The sequence below is a fragment of the Ctenocephalides felis genome, unplaced genomic scaffold (genome assembly GCF_003426905.1).
Source record: "Ctenocephalides felis isolate EL2017-DRISC unplaced genomic scaffold, ASM342690v1 CF-g0.4_SCAFFOLD_03498, whole genome shotgun sequence".
In the NCBI taxonomy this organism is placed as follows: Eukaryota; Metazoa; Arthropoda; class Insecta; order Siphonaptera; family Pulicidae; genus Ctenocephalides; species Ctenocephalides felis.
The window spans coordinates 1704-17994 of NW_020539652.1; the positions used below are offsets into that span (position 1 = coordinate 1704).

General features: G+C 29.5%; 1 non-coding gene across 1 annotated transcript; it reads right to left on the bottom strand.

Annotated features, from left to right (window-relative positions):
- Nucleotides 1-8565: 8565 nt before the first annotated feature.
- Trnal-uaa lies at nt 8566-8649 on the bottom strand. Its single transcript has one exon. It is a non-coding gene; the product is annotated as a tRNA-Leu (tRNA).
- Nucleotides 8650-16291: the final 7642 nt, after the last annotated feature.

Consider the following 16291-nt stretch of genomic DNA (forward strand, 5'->3'; position numbering starts at 1 on the left):
GATTTTTCTATCTATTTTAAGAAATCATGTTACATGGAGTTTGAAGTATTTCATAAGGATATCGTTATAAATATTATGAATTCTAAAAAATCATGTTCCTTCGTGTCATCTAAACGCCAACAGAATACTAATAAATCATTTTATATTTTTTTGACGGCGTCTTGACAGGTACTGTCAGCCTTGTGAGAAATGCAATAATGACAGAAAATTGTGTAGGTGAAAAATATTATTCAAGGGATACTAAATTAGAAGTTAAAACAAGTGGTGCGTGGCATCGTGCCTTGAGGCAGTTTGCTGGAACTTTCCGTACCTGAATCAAATATTCGAGGGAAAAAATCAGTAATCAGTAAATATTGATCAATGATTAATAACAATTGTTTTAAAACATTTTCAACAGATAATTATAATCACTATTTATTTATATACAATGACGATCTTATCGCTCAAAACACTTCAGAAAGTTTACATTACAAGAGGTGCCGAATAAATCCATCTGAGGATATAATTCTTACGATCAGAATAACGCATTTTAAATATATACTTTTTCAAACTGAATTTAATAAAAACGGAAAAAGTGTCCACTATTTTGTGTTCTAGATTGTCAATAAATTTTGAGCCTGACAATATTGAACTTTACGATTTTCTAATAAGTCATCAATAAAAATTGCACTTGCATGTGCATCGCACCAATTGGTGGTACATATTTTTATGACATTTTTATTACACTAAAGGGTCATTAAATGGTGTAACATATAATATATTTCTACTTCAATTGAATCTTAAAATAGAACTTTATAGTCTTTTACGATAGCTACTTAAGGTTTTTTATTATAAAGCATTTTTACTGCCTAGAGATGAGGAGGCTAGACGAATATTGTCGATCTCACAAACCGAGAAGATAAAATTTTAACCATTTAATTTGAAAACTAGCGGTGCATGGCATCGTGACATAACGCAAATTGCTTGTACATAATTTAAATTGTGGATGATCCAAAAAACATTCAACTTTAATGATTAGGAGAAGTGGTGATTAGTTTTTGGCAAAGGCAGGTCCAGATTTTGAAGTCACAAAGCTAAACATAAAAAAATGGCAGTTTTTTAGAGAACTGAGCATCTATTTTGATTTTTGGCCCTACTAACTTATCTACGGGAAGTTAATAAACGAAAGTGTTCATCCATTATGTCAAATAGCTTTTGAATTCTCCAAAACGTAGCATTTTTTTTAGAAGTCAAATTTTGGCTTTCATAATTTTGTCAATTTCAGTGTTAAACGATTCAGAACGACTTGAAACGTCGAAAAACCATTAAAGTATTTTTTCTACTAAAACATGAAGTCTTATCTTGAACTTTTGATCAAAATCATCAATTTTAAGATTATATTGTTTGATATAGGAGATTTCACTGATGTACTTGTAAATTTGAAATGGTAAAAACAAAATATATCATCCTTATAATATCAAATTTTGTATAAGTATCCTTTTAAAATATGCTTACAACGAAAATTGTTTTCCCTAAATTTTCCACCAAGTATGTAATGCTTCACCTTAAGTAGGCAATTTCTTTTTAAACGTAACGCGTTATAAAATACGCAAGAGTTATGAGTTTTACACACAAATACATATATATATATATATATATATATATATATCCACTTATATAATTTTATATTTATATGGGATATAAATTCCGTTTGCATGCTATTTGTCTGCCGTAACTTTCTTTTCCTGAGATTTTCCTCCGTGTTCAAGATTTTTTTCTTATGTTTTATTCCGTCGTTTTTCTTTCGGACTAAATTGAGCGAATTGTAAAGCAAACGAATAAATTATCGCCTTTGTCGTGCAAACAATTTTGTTTTCAAAATAAAAACGAGAGGAAAGATGATGAAAGTGTATTTGCGGTTTGATTTCCAACGATAATTGGATAATAGAAAATTATCCTATGAATAAATACCTATATCCTCTTATGAGTAACTCCTAGAAGGAACGGTTTATTTCCAGTTCCAATTTGCTAATTTTATGTTTTCTCAACGTTTCAAGACATTTTGAATATAAATCAAAATCGGAAAATAATGTTTATGTATCAGCCAAAATTTTATCAATAGTCAAGGTATTCTCAGAAGCCGATTGTAAGAATCTTAAAAGTAATCTTTAAAATCTCAAAATTTAAAAAATTCAAAAACTGTTAGAAAAATATCGTTTGAGACTCATGCTGATTAGTTTTTTGAAAAAGATCAGCATATCCTTAATTCTTAACTAAGCATCTGATTTGAATGATTCAAAATACTTTCTGCTTGTTTTGACAAAATGATTGCTTTAGAAAAAAAAAAATTTAGTATTTCAAATTTTTTTTCCCACTTTTTTCGAACATGTTTCTTTGTTATCGAAAATAATTCACATTTCAATTTTAATTTTGACTAAAGTTCTAATATACTTTAAACAAATAAATTCAACTTTGTAATTCAGTTCATATAATTCTTATAAATATTAGACAATGTTACAGAATTTTCAAGAATCTATTTGAAAACATTTAATATACGCAATTTGCCTTAAGGCACGATGCCATATACCACTAGTTCCTCATTATACATTAGCTCGTTTAGGAAAATTTTCATTTTCCAAAAGTCCATTTCCCATTCTCACAAAAGTTTTTCTCCATAGACTTCAAATGATTAATGGAATTCCTTCTATGTACATTGAGAACAAAAGCTCTAAAACTATTTAACACAATCGTTTCCCGAGATCAAAGTTGAAAGTTGACAAGCTTTTGTAAAACCAATTAATCAACAATCCAATAATTATTACCACATGACCCGATCCTCATCAATTCTGAGATCGATAATTTATTGATCGATTATTAACCTTTGAAAGAGGTGATTTTAAATACTTATTATGGGTAAAAGAATGTTCTTGAATAAGATAACTTTGGTAATAAATAATTTATTAAACTCTAAGAATTGTGGTTGATTTTTCTCAACGTCGGAATTGTAATTATAAATTATATTATAATGGTTATTAAATATATTATATATCATGTTACAAATAATAAAATATTTTGGTATCACACGACAATCCATTTAGGAGACCGATAATAATTTTCACCTTTCAGAAGTCCTTCAGCGAAACTAATAAAAATGTTCCCACAAGTTCAACGATGGAGTTCTTAAACTGTCTCATGAGCAATTTGTTCTTTATAGTTTGGAAAACAAATGTTCTCAAATTGAGATAGATAGTCATTTAAAAAACTAGCGAATCTGCGTTTTAAAATTAAATATTTTTTGATGTTTTTTAGAAAATTATAATAAAATATACACATCATGTGTGTGACCTTTATCACGACGAATTTCTTCAGTGATATTTTTCCCTATAAATATTTGGCTAGGAAAACTTGAATGTTATCTACATATTATGACAAGTAGTTTTTTATGTAAATTGTTGCCAAATAAATCCTAAAAACTAGATGTCTATCTTTGGATAGATGCCTATTTGAACAACTATATTTTAGATAGACTTTTCTCGTAAAATTGATACATTCATTAATTATATTTAGTTATTTTGAAATTAGTTATATATTCAGAAAATATTTATGTTTTTCAATTTGTAAGAAAATAGTTGATTGCTTTGATTTTTTCAATTTTGCAATCATTTCAAACACTTATTATTTGTGTACAAGTATATATATATATATATATATATATATATATATATAATAATACATAAATATTTATGAATATATACCTAATATTCTTGAAATGTGAATTTGCAGCTAATAGTCGAATTAAAAGAACAATAAATAATGATCTATTTTTTTACCTGTTTACCTAAAAGATTTTTTATCAAGCTTTAGTGGATTAAATTTAAAATATATTCTAGATTGAAATAAATTAAGCAAGTAAATAATGGATACATACCCCACCAGGAAAAACAACCATGTTGATTTTGTAATTCAAAAATCCAAAACAATATAAGACTATGTTTTCGGAACATATCATTAGTTTAAACCATACTTCTAATACAAAGAATTCTATTATTTTAAATAAGGAAAAGAATAGTAGTGACCTCAGAAAATTTGCTGCATTTGTATAATGTTTACCATTGGAATGTCTTATGACTGTTATAGATTACTATTCACTTTTCTTGTTTGTGGTTCAAGTAGTAAGAGCTTTGGACTTGCAACTGCTTTGTTTTTGGTTAATTTCTCACCTCGGACAACCTGTTATTAAGCAGTAGTGATATCAGTTTTGACTAAGATTTCTGTGAATTCCGGGAATACATATCAGGTCTCTGTTAGAAAATAATTAATATAAATCTTATCACAAAGAGAATGGACAACCACTGAGTTACCTTCTAATAATGTTAGATTATAAGGAATTTGATCATCAACAGCTCAAAGAATACGTAAGAATATTTAAGATTGCTGTTTAGAAAATGTCTTATTTATTATTTATTTATGTTTTAATTTTACTATTTCTAAATTAGGAACCACCGTGTTCAATGTTGCCAAATATATCATTTTCGCCAATCGCTCTTTTTGTTGTTCCTGACGTCACCCATCGTCCATAATATAATATGATAAAATTTATTAACGTGCAAAAAGTCAAGGTTGATGCTTCAATGATTCTCTCTGGTCTTGGTTAAATTATATATGTATTGGAACATATTTGCAAATGTCTATTTCTATGAGTGTTCGTGCATTTTGGCAACCAAATGTTGGTAAATATAGTTGCAGATATATTTGCCTGGTTGCACGTTTTGGCCAAGGTTATTTTTTTATTTTTTGAACAATCGGAAATAGCTGTTTTAGGAGGCTATCCAATTGTTGTGGCCACTCTTTGGAATGAGTTTATTATAAGATATTTTTCATAGTGTTGTGGTTTATATATTGCAGCAATTATTAGATCAATTCTGTGACAACTGATATCATTACAGCTTGATATCAGGTGAGCTGAGGTGAGTGTTGGATTTGGAATTTGCATATGCAAAGTCAAAGATTTCACCACTTGAACCACGAATAAGCCCTGTTAAATAAATTTAATATTTTTATTAACTTCTCGAGGAAGAAGTTTATGTTTTCATCAAAAAACGATTCGCTAATTTTATGTTCTCTCGGCGTTTCAAGCCATTCTCAATGAATGAGACCAAATTTGAAAAAAGCTTGTACATGTGTGTGTGTGTATGAACAGATTTTTTGCCGAAGTTTTCTCAAAAAAGGGCTTGACCGATATCATAAATTTAAAATCCATTCGAGGATTATCGTTTCTCTGTTTTGTGCGACGATCGGCCGAGTCGTTTTTTGTAATTTGGAAAAAAGTATAAACTTCGTCCACATTTAAGCTCATACTACTGAATCGATTTTTAAAAAACTAAAAACTGGTCGAAAGATATTAGTTGGGAATGATTCCGATTAGTTTTAGGTGAAAATCTACCGAGCCGTTTTCTTGTAATTAACTATTAAAAAAAATTAAGCTGATTTTTATGGAACTTTTTTTGGCGATATACATCTTGGTCTTATAGAACGCACTGAAATATTGCGGCCTTACGACAAGTAGTTTAATTATAAAATTCATCAAAGTTTGAGAAAATGAGTAGTTTTTGACGTTTGTTAAAATTAAAATTATACGATTTACTTGGTATAACGATAGAGTACTTGGTCTTGATGAACATACTAAATCATTAAAGTCTTACGGAAACTGGTTCAATTATAAAAATTGTTGATTTTTGAAAAATTGCTTTTAGAAATACTTTAAGCGTTTTCAATTATGTGTAATATATCCACTAGGAATACTTTTAATCACTCATAAATTAATTTATTTTTCTTTGATTAAGTCGATTATTTACACATATCGGGAAGTTCATGTAACTTGCCTCAAGGCAAAATACCAATACCAACTAGTTTTTATTTAGTTCTTCTTACTACATATTGGACAGCATTTATTTAAAGCAGTTGGAATATTTTTATCAAGCTTTACATGAGCCTTTAGTGCCATATGCGATGACAACTAAATCACTTGATTTAGTTAAGAAAATCTTTTTTTTTTTTTTAAGCAGTTGGAATATTTTTATCAAGCTTTACATGAGCCTTTAGTGCCATATGCGATGACAACTAAATCACTTGATTTAGTTAAGAAAATCTTTTTTTTTTTTTTTTTAAAAAATTCTTTACAGCGATCAGAACTTATGAGTTTTATGAGCTTTGTGATCATTATCTTACAATTATTTATGCAACCCAAACAGTTGTCCCATCTCTATGTGCTGAATTATTACAATTGCTGTAATAGTGATGACTTTTTACTTCCAAGTGGCATGTTGCCACTACAGCTATGCCCACGAAAGGCCATTTCACTTGAAATCATATTTGAAATCTATGATTTCAAGTGAAAATTTGGTATCAAGCTGCTTTGATACCGAACCGACCGAGGTTGGATTCGAAGAAAATCTAAGTATGTTTCTAAATTTCTCTATGTTACGTGTTTGAAATAGCGACACCCTAAAACGCTCACCTTTAGAATCGTTTACGATTATATAATCACGTATGGATGTGTTAATGTCAATGTTTTCATAGCTTTAGTAGATATTTAAAGCAGATTTAGTACTCTGATTCTCTTCTTTGGGCTATAAAAGAGACTACTCGACTTATATATAAATTGGCCTGGAATAATTTATTGACTGCTATAAAAATCCTGAATGGGTGCACTTGATTCGAAAAGATAGTAGACAGGATTTTTGAATATATCGGGCAATTTATTATAATTATTGTTTATTAATACTAATGCTTAAATATTTCGTGCTAAACTCTGTTTTAATATTCAAGCGTTTTATTCCCCCATGCGAATTTTTTATTAATCCCAATATTCGTCCACAACAAAAGCAAAAATCGAGCTCCCAAATCAGATCATTAATATAAGTTTTTAATTTGGGCATCTTACATATTTCTTATGGGTTTTAACGACCGCTCAAGGATTTCAATCGGTTCTTGCAAAAAAATATTTCAAGCTTGTTCCTCTTTTCCAGTTATAATAATACGTGAGAGAATATACATCTCGTTAGGAGGTCTTGATTTCAGGTTTCCATTACCGGAATTGCAAAGTCGGGGATAAGATTAAAAATAAATGTTGATGGAAATTAAAATATAATTATATCTATTATGATATCTATTTTAAATGCATGCTAAGTGATTTTACAGTTTATCTGCAATTATAGTAGAAATTGCAGTAAGTAATTAATAAATATAGATAAGTCAGTTGAAAGTCTTGATATTTATTAATGAAATTGTACATTCTCTGTGCTTGAAAATTGTCCCGTAATCAATATAGATCGATTCAAATTTAAAAAAACTAGTGGTGCATGGCATATGGCCTTAGGCAAAATGGAACTTCTCGTACCGAAAACTAAATTATTAAAAAAAACTTTTTGACTTTTTAAAAAAAATAGATTTTTGAGTTATTTTGAAAATATTTGAATTTTGAAAATTTTGAACATTTTTTTAAGCAATCGCGCTGCATGGCTGGTAAGATATCAAAAGCGCATAAGCGCCGCGTAATCGTCTAACGTGTAAAACATCGTACAGAACTCATAAATGTACATAAAATTTGTACTTATTATTATAATCTTTATAGAATATCTGATAATACGATATACATATGTCTAATGTTCATTTTTGACCGCCAAATGACACTATTTTTTTTTTTTTTATTCCGGATCTTGGAGACGCTAGGACCTGCCTTTACAAAAATTTTACCAGTTGTTCATTTCGTCAATACAAGTACAATGTTTTTTGAATTATTTAAATCGGACGCTTCGTTATCTCAAAAACTGAAATACCATTTTTGGCACTTTTTGTCCCCGTATCTCTGAAACGGCTTGACGTGCCTTTGCCAAAAACTAATCAGCTCGTCTCCTTATCAGTAAGATTCGAATGCTTTTTGAAACTTTTTCAGAAACCTTTAAAACGTAAAGTTATGCAAAAACTTTCATTTTCGATTTTTTGCGATTACTATAACTTACCCTACAACAAATTAAAAAGTAAATGAACGTTATTTCATGTATTTATTCTTCTTGCTATATTTTTTAAATTAAATAGTTATTACATTTTGAGGAAACTTAACTTGTATTTTAAATTTTAAGAAAATATGTTTACTCATTGGGATGTTAGTTGCTCTGAAATGACTTGACACAATTTTAAATAATTTTTTTTGTAAAAAAAATGTCTGGTATTTGTAAAATTAGTCCCTATTTTTTTTAATTTCCCCATAATTGCAAAAAAATCGAAAATGATTTTTTTTGTTATCTTTACGTTTCAGCGGTTTCTGAACATTTGAACATACCTTAGAAAATTGGATGTACGTGCGTGCAGATACAAATTTTCGTCGACGATTTCGCGAACACGGGTCAACCCATTTGAATAATTCAAAAAACATTCGATTCCTACTGAAAAGGAGACGTGTTTGTGTTCGTTTGGAGTTTTGATTTTTAATAGTCAATTACGTAATTTAATAATAAGTGAAGTTATGAAAAATAAGATGGATGTGTAATAACAAAATAATAACAGTAATAAAAAATTAAGAAAAAATGTCAGGTGTGGGGTTCGAACCCACGCTCCCTCTCGGGAACCAGAGCTTAAATCTGGCGCCTTAGACCGCTCGGCCAACCTGACTTGTTGTAAGACCTCCTGCAATTGTAAATGGGTACTTTTATGATAAAAAAACGTAACAAAATCATATATTATGTTTTTGCAAATTTTGAGCATATTCAAAGATAAATCCGTAGATACGTTTTAGCATAATTTTTACCATTTTTTTTTAAAAAATATATTTTTTTAAATTTTTTATTGGTGACATGAGGCTTTCGAGTTTTGCTTAAAACTGTGTAGAATGGACTGTATTATGACGTTATTCTGCATAAAATATTTATAATTTTAATTGCAAATCTAAAATTACTCGATAAGATATAAAATATATAACATCATAATTACATTTTACTAAACAATTAAATTTTTGTTATTGTCAAATAAATTTTTTCAAAAAATATCCTTGAAGTTGGTGTCTCAAGAAGCTGAATGACTTTATAGTTTGTATGATGTTCTAGTTTATGAAAATGTTTTACACTGTTGATTTGTATAATTCTGTTTATAAATTCAATATGAAGATCGTAGTGTAAGGTTTTATTGCTAACAAACCACGGAGCATCAGTAATCTGTCTTAATATTTTCGATTCGGCACGTTGAATTAGCACTATGTTGGATTTCCTCACTGAAAAGAAGCTGCTCATAATATGGAGGACCCTTAGAACTACCACAACTTTATATGAACAGGAATAGTAAATCACTTATTGAAATGTTTTTCTAAATATCAATATAATATTTATCAGTCATGTATTCTGATTGTTATTGAAATAAAATAATAAAAAAAAAAAATCCTCCATAGCAGAGCATGGTTTCGATCCACGGACCTCTGGGTTATGGGCCCAGCACGCTTCCACTGCGCCACTCTGCTTATGATGAGATAAATGAAATTTGTGATGTAGTGAATGACACGGCGGTAATGTAATGATTTTTTTTTTTTTTAAGTATTTTTATAGATATTGTTTTAATAATTTGAGCTATTTTATTTTAATTTATTCAGTTACAAGTAAAAATAAAAAATCGTCAATATTACCATAACATAATAATAATTATCATGCTATTACCAACTAAAGTAATAAATAATAAAATTGATTTGATAATGTAACCATTTTTTATCAATGCGGGTTTACCAGAAAAAAATTATATGGTAAATAAAAATCTATATATAAATTTATATCTAATAATATGTCTGTATAATTGTGCCAAAGGGCCCATTAATCAAGCCTCGCACAATAAGAAATGTCTAAAGTAAATGTTCTAGTAATTAATCTCAAAGCTCAACTCCAACTTGCCAACAAAACCGGCGAACAAAAGTAAAAGTATTGCGTTATGTAACTTTTTCTTCTGAAATCACATTATATTTAAATAATGCCGTTATTAAATGTTATGACGGTAATAGAAGGGAAATGACTGGAAAAACGGATGAGGTTTTGAAAGGGTAATTAAGGTTTATTGATTTTGTACCCAAGACTGGATTACACATAATTTTTTATGTGTTTTAAGGTTATTGATTTTTATTTTGTTTATCAAATAAAAATATAATAAATATATAACTTTTGAAACTGGCTAAGATATTTTGCCGGTATCTTGTCATATACTAAAAGTGACCTTTTTTTTTTTTTTTTTTTTTTTTTTTTTTTTTTTTTTTTTTTTTTTTTTTTTTTTTTTTTGTAATTTAAATATACATAATTTCATAATAATAAGTTAAATAAAAAGCTGATACAGAAATCAAAATGTCTCAAGAGATTAAAAAATTTTCATATATTACTCTCGAATAACGTAATTAAGAATGTAATCCAAATTTGTTAAATATAAGCATTTTGTAAGTATATATTATATAAGTAATTACTATGTTTATATACTTAATATTAAATAATTTTAAAAAACAAGGGTAAGGTGATCATATTAAATGGAAAGTTTTTTCATAAGCAGAGTGGCGCAGTGGAAGCGTGCTGGGCCCATAACCCAGAGGTCCGTGGATCGAAACCATGCTCTGCTAGTTGGTTCATTTTTTTTTACTAAATTAAATTAAACTAATTAATTTTTAATTATAGTAATAAAGTTTTGCTCAAATCTTTAAAATTTGTTTTTGAAACATTTTTGTTAATAACCTATTTATACTTTGTACAGAAAATAAAAAACCTAGTGGTTGTAGCAGAAAATTGAGCTTTTATGTTCAACTATAATTTTGTGGATTGATAATCAAACTAGTGGTGTATGGCATCGTGCCTTAAGGCAAATTGCTGGAACTTTGCGTACCAAAAATCATTTTCTTTGAAAAAGATTTTTTTTTTTAACTTTGAAAAAAAAAATGGATTTTTGAGAAATTTAACATGTTTGAAAATAATTGATTTTTTGAAAAAAAAACTTGAAAAATGTTTTTTTTTTAATTCGAAATATTTTTGGCAATGTTTTTTGAATTATTCAAATCGGTTGATCGGTGTTCCCGAAATCGTCGACGAAAATTTGTATCCGCACACACACACATACATCCATTTTTTCTAAGGTATGCCATATGTGCAGAAACCTTCAAAACGTTAAGATATGCAATATTTTTCATTTTCGTTTTTTTGCGACTACTATAACTTACCCTACGGGAAGTAAAAAATATTAACAGGACATTGTTATTCAGGTGTTGTCATTTTACTATCTCATTTTTGTAGATAGTTCTTATTAATTTTTCTTCATAATTATTTAATCCATTGTAGTCAAATATTTACCAAACAATTTGTTACATTTATAACTTACCATTAATCAAGTATAAAGAAATAATCTTACAACTTCCACGGTTTCACGCCGCATAATCAATTACAATCAGCTAATTGCCTGCATGACGCGGTCGATTTTTACAGGCAAGTAATTATCTTAAAAGTCTCCAACCCACGGCCAGAGGTCTGTAAACAACCCCTGGAGGTGGTTTTAACGGTGAGGTTAATTAAGAAGGGATTAGCGATCGACTCAGCCATTAACTTGACTCCGACCCTCGTCGGTCGGGGTGGTAGCTTTAAGTGCTAACAATAAGAAGTTGCCGTGTGGCAATAAAGCCGTGGAAGTGTACTAAACCACGAGGATTTGCTCCCGGTATCACTAAACTCGATTAAGCTAAGATTGCTGCAAGAGACGGAAAGTTCAGTGTTTTGATCTAATACGTGCCGAGGAGGCCAAAGGCCAGAAATTTATGGATAGGAAGGTTCCCAATCTTTTTGTCCCATACTCTATGCCCATTGATTTCTTGTTATAACAATTTATTTTTGACAATCAAACGCCAAACCGTAAAAATAATGTACAATAAATTGAATATAAAACTAGTGATGCATGGCATCAGGCCTTAAGGGGGTTGTTCTTTTTTTTTTTACAAAAAATGCAAGGTATTTGTTTTTGTTTTTCTCGAAATGTATTTGTCAAGAGACATGCGGTTTTTTTTAAACAAAAATTACAAAATCATAGAATAGTACGTAATTTTCTTCTTTTTGCGCCGTAATTTTTTAACCAAGGGGCGCCAAAGTCGGTCTTGCAAAATCGATTTATTTTGCGGTGCCACAGATAAATCCGTTGCGCATCGCCCGAAACAAAAAAAAGAAACTACGTTGAAGAAGAAGTTTGAATCCAGTCCCCCTACCAAAATGAAAGAAAAAAAGCAAGAAGGAAAAAAATGGCAGCTATTTAAAAAAGTGTCAAAAAATGCTTTTTTTGGGGGGGCGAGAAGCTTCGCAAATTTTTTTTGCGTAATATTATCAAGTTTTTTGAGGTAGGGGGACTAGGTATTGCAGTGGTGAACAAATTAAAAAAAAATGCAAGTCGATCCGACTTGTAGTTTTTTTATAATTTGTAGCACCGCATTGAAAAAAGTCAATTTGAGAAAAACGTATTTAAAGTTTTTAATATAATGCACTAAGTACACCATTTAATTTAATGTACGAAATACACCATTGTGTTCAAAGATGCTGGCACATTAAAAAGGTCATGTGCATGAGGTATTATAATGAAAAAGAGAGCAGCTGGCATACAATAGCTCGCGGAGCGATAAAAAAACGCTTTCAGAGGATCATACGTATAGAGATATATATATCTATAACTTCGTCAAAAAATAGATATTGAGATGATTTTTTTTTAAATAATTCTAAGTATTTAGCTTTCATAATATCAAAAAATCTCAAAACCGAAACAAAAAAAAAAGTGAACAACCCCCTTAAGACAAATTGCTGTTACTTGCCTGCCGTACTGCACTTTTAATTGAAAATTTTCAATTTTTTCTGTCCGTATCTTCGAATTATCACAAATTTCGTGTATTTCATCGCAAGCAGAGTGGCGCAGTGGAAGCGTGCTGGGCCCATAACCCAGAGGTCCGTGGATCGAAACCATGCTCTGCTAGTTGGATTTTTTTTTTACTAAATTAAAAACGAATTAATTTTAATAAAATTTTGCTCGAAACGGCTGAACTTGCCTTTATCAAAAACTTAACAGCACCTCTCCTTCATCAAGAGAAATCAAATGTTTTTAAATTATTCAAATTGGTGAATCCGTTCTCGGTGAAAAAAATTGGTGAAAAATTATGCACAATAAATTGAATATAAAACTAGTGGGGTGCATGGATTCGTGCCTTAAAGCTAATTGCTGGAAATTTCCGTACCGTAATTAAAAATCTTGGTACAGAACCCAAAAAAACACAATGTGTACGCATTATTAAAATTTCTCTAATTAAAATCTGATATTTGATGATGTACATACGTCCAATAAACATTTTTGACCGCCAAATGACATTTTTTTAACTTATTTTTATTGAGGGAAGTTTCAGCAATTTGCCTTAAGGCACGAAGTTGGCTTGCACCCCACTAGTTAAATTCTAATTTCAGCAACTGTCATTTACTGCTAGCAATCAATTTCTTAATATGGGGATCTCGGAATATACTTCATAGCCAGGCTGTAAGATCTTTAACCACAGCATAGAAGATCCACATTATTTGCATAAAATAAATTATAACCGATGCAATACATATAAATTTAACCGTGTCTCCATAAGTTTACGTAGGAGTCATCGCATTATTGAATATTATGCAGTAGCAAAGTCCGGCCTTGCATGATTGCTGGTCAGAGCGCTTGTTCGAGGCCAGGTTCGTTATTTCTTCGGAATGATGTCCTGGCGCCCTTGACTTCACGTAATTTTGCAAATGTTCGTGTATGAGTCGCTATTGTACGATTAATTGCCAGGGAATTGACGAAGCATAACATGTGCTTTTTGTTTATAAATATTATTGGGAGGCAGAACTAGTACATTTGCTATAGCAATTGTGGCACCTACCACTCTCCGAAATATTGTTATATACGGTAGCTTTTGAGTATTCATCAAATTTTTCGTATTTGGAGCATGTTTTTGGTTTTTTAATTTTCCGTAGGGTAAATTATAGTAATGGGCCGAAAATCGAAAATGAAAACCAAAATGAAATCTTCACGTTTTGGCATACCTCAGAAAAAATTGAGTGCATGTGAGTGTGTGTGTGTTTTGTGTGGAATGGAAGATGTACTGATTAGTTTTTGACAAAGGCAAGTGCAGCCGTTACGGAAATACGGAGCAAAGAGTGCAGAAAATAGAAATCGAGTTTTTGAGAGGACGGAGTATCCGATTTAAATGATTCAAAAAACATTCCATTTGTAATGATTGGGAAAAGAGATGATTAGTTTCTGACAAAGGTAGGTCGAGTCATTTTGAAGATAGAGAGCTAAATGTATAAAGAATTGCAATTTTTTAAAGAACCTTAACTCTAAAGATTCAAAAAACTTTCTGCTTGCTTTGACAAAATAATTGATTATGGAAAAAAAAATTTTTTGTTTAAATTTTATTTTTTAGGAAAGTTTTTATTTGAATATCGAAAATAATTTAAATTATAATTTTAATTCTGGATAGATTATTAATTTTCGAGCTTTTTGACATAAATATAAAGGTCTTAAAATTTACAAATTTCAAGTTAGTGCAATTTCGAACTTAGAAAATTGCGCATGTTCAAATTTTGAAAAAATCTGTTTTTTTTCGTTCTTTGGAAGGCTGAGTTAGTTCTAATGTAAAATATTGTAATACTAAATTTTCATAATACGGTTTTTATCTAATATGCAAATTAAATAATTACTGTAGAAAATTTGCTGTGTAATTGAGATCACTTCCATCTACGTAAACATTTATATTGAAATATGTAATCTATCATATTTTTAAATATTCATTATATGCAATTTGCAATTAATGCAATTATTTCCATTAAAACCAATTTGTATCCAAACACCTTTGCTTTTATAGTGTACATGACATCCTGATTATTATGAAATTTGCATTTAATAGTATGCCAGGCTCTTGTAAAATATATTATATTTATATGTAATTATTTTAATATTGTAATTATATTTGAAAATTGCATGTTTGCATATAATTTGATAAAAGGAAAAAGTGAATTATTTTAAAAGTATAAGTAACATTATTTTAAATTTTAATTTAGGTATTTAACAACAAAGCATCATATAAATATAAAGACATTATTTTATGAACAGTAAAATAATTACAGAAAAATCCTAATTAACTTCCATAGGGGTAAGTTATATTAATCGCAAAAAATCGAAAATGAAAATTTTTATATATCTTTACGTTTTAAAAATGTTCAAAATTAAAAAAAAAAAAACGAAATACAAAAAAGTCAATTTCTTCAAAAATTTCAAAATTTTTCAAAAATCCAATTTTTTCAAAGTTTTGCAAAGTTTTTTTTAATAATTAATTTTCGGTACGTTAGTTCAAGAGATTTGTCTCAAGGCACGATGCCATGCACCACTAGTTTATATCAATTCATTGATGCAGTAAAATTCAAGTAAACTATATTTTTAGTAGTGCCACAATGTTTAATTTTAGTTTATGAATATTGTTTCCTTTTTTTCTTGTAGGAAATTATAAATCCTTCAAATTTTACTTTTTGGTTTTTGGACTTGTCTAAAGTCAATCCGTTTCTTCTAAGATGATAAGGGATGTTTTTTTATTCCCATATTATAGCCCCACAGCAATCAGAACTTCACGTCCTATAAGCTGTGGGATGAAACTTCTACCTGCATCATATTGTTAGATGGTAACACAAAATTTGATCCATCCATATTTATTATTTTAGTATTAAAATTTATGTAATAGAACTGATCTCTTATTCATTTGATGCAGCAGTGCACTAATGGCTATTTTTTGATCATATTAAAGATCTATGCTCGATATTGGAATTGTCCATGAGGGGGAATAAGGTTATTTAAACGCAATTGCTAACATTGAATTCTGGAGATTTTTAATAACTTACGGGAAGTGAAAAAAATTTTGATCAGCAGATGTGATAGGATTTAGAATTGTCCGAACATTGAATTACTTAGACTGAACTGAAGATTATCATGTATGCATATTCTGCAACTATCTATTAATTTTCCCGATGGATAGTTTTGTTGTAGCAAGTGGGGCGTAGTATGTTTGCATATGTGATCTTTCAAATCAATGTTAATTTATGAAGACGCAAATGCAGAAACCGGCCGTTAACCATCCCATATAAATTTCTGATGATTGAACATGTAAGATTTCATCTGCACGTGTTCGGAAACGGTTTGATATATTTCTTAAGCGTGGGATTTCAGAGATGTATTTGCAAATCCGGTTGTAGTTATTCTGGAT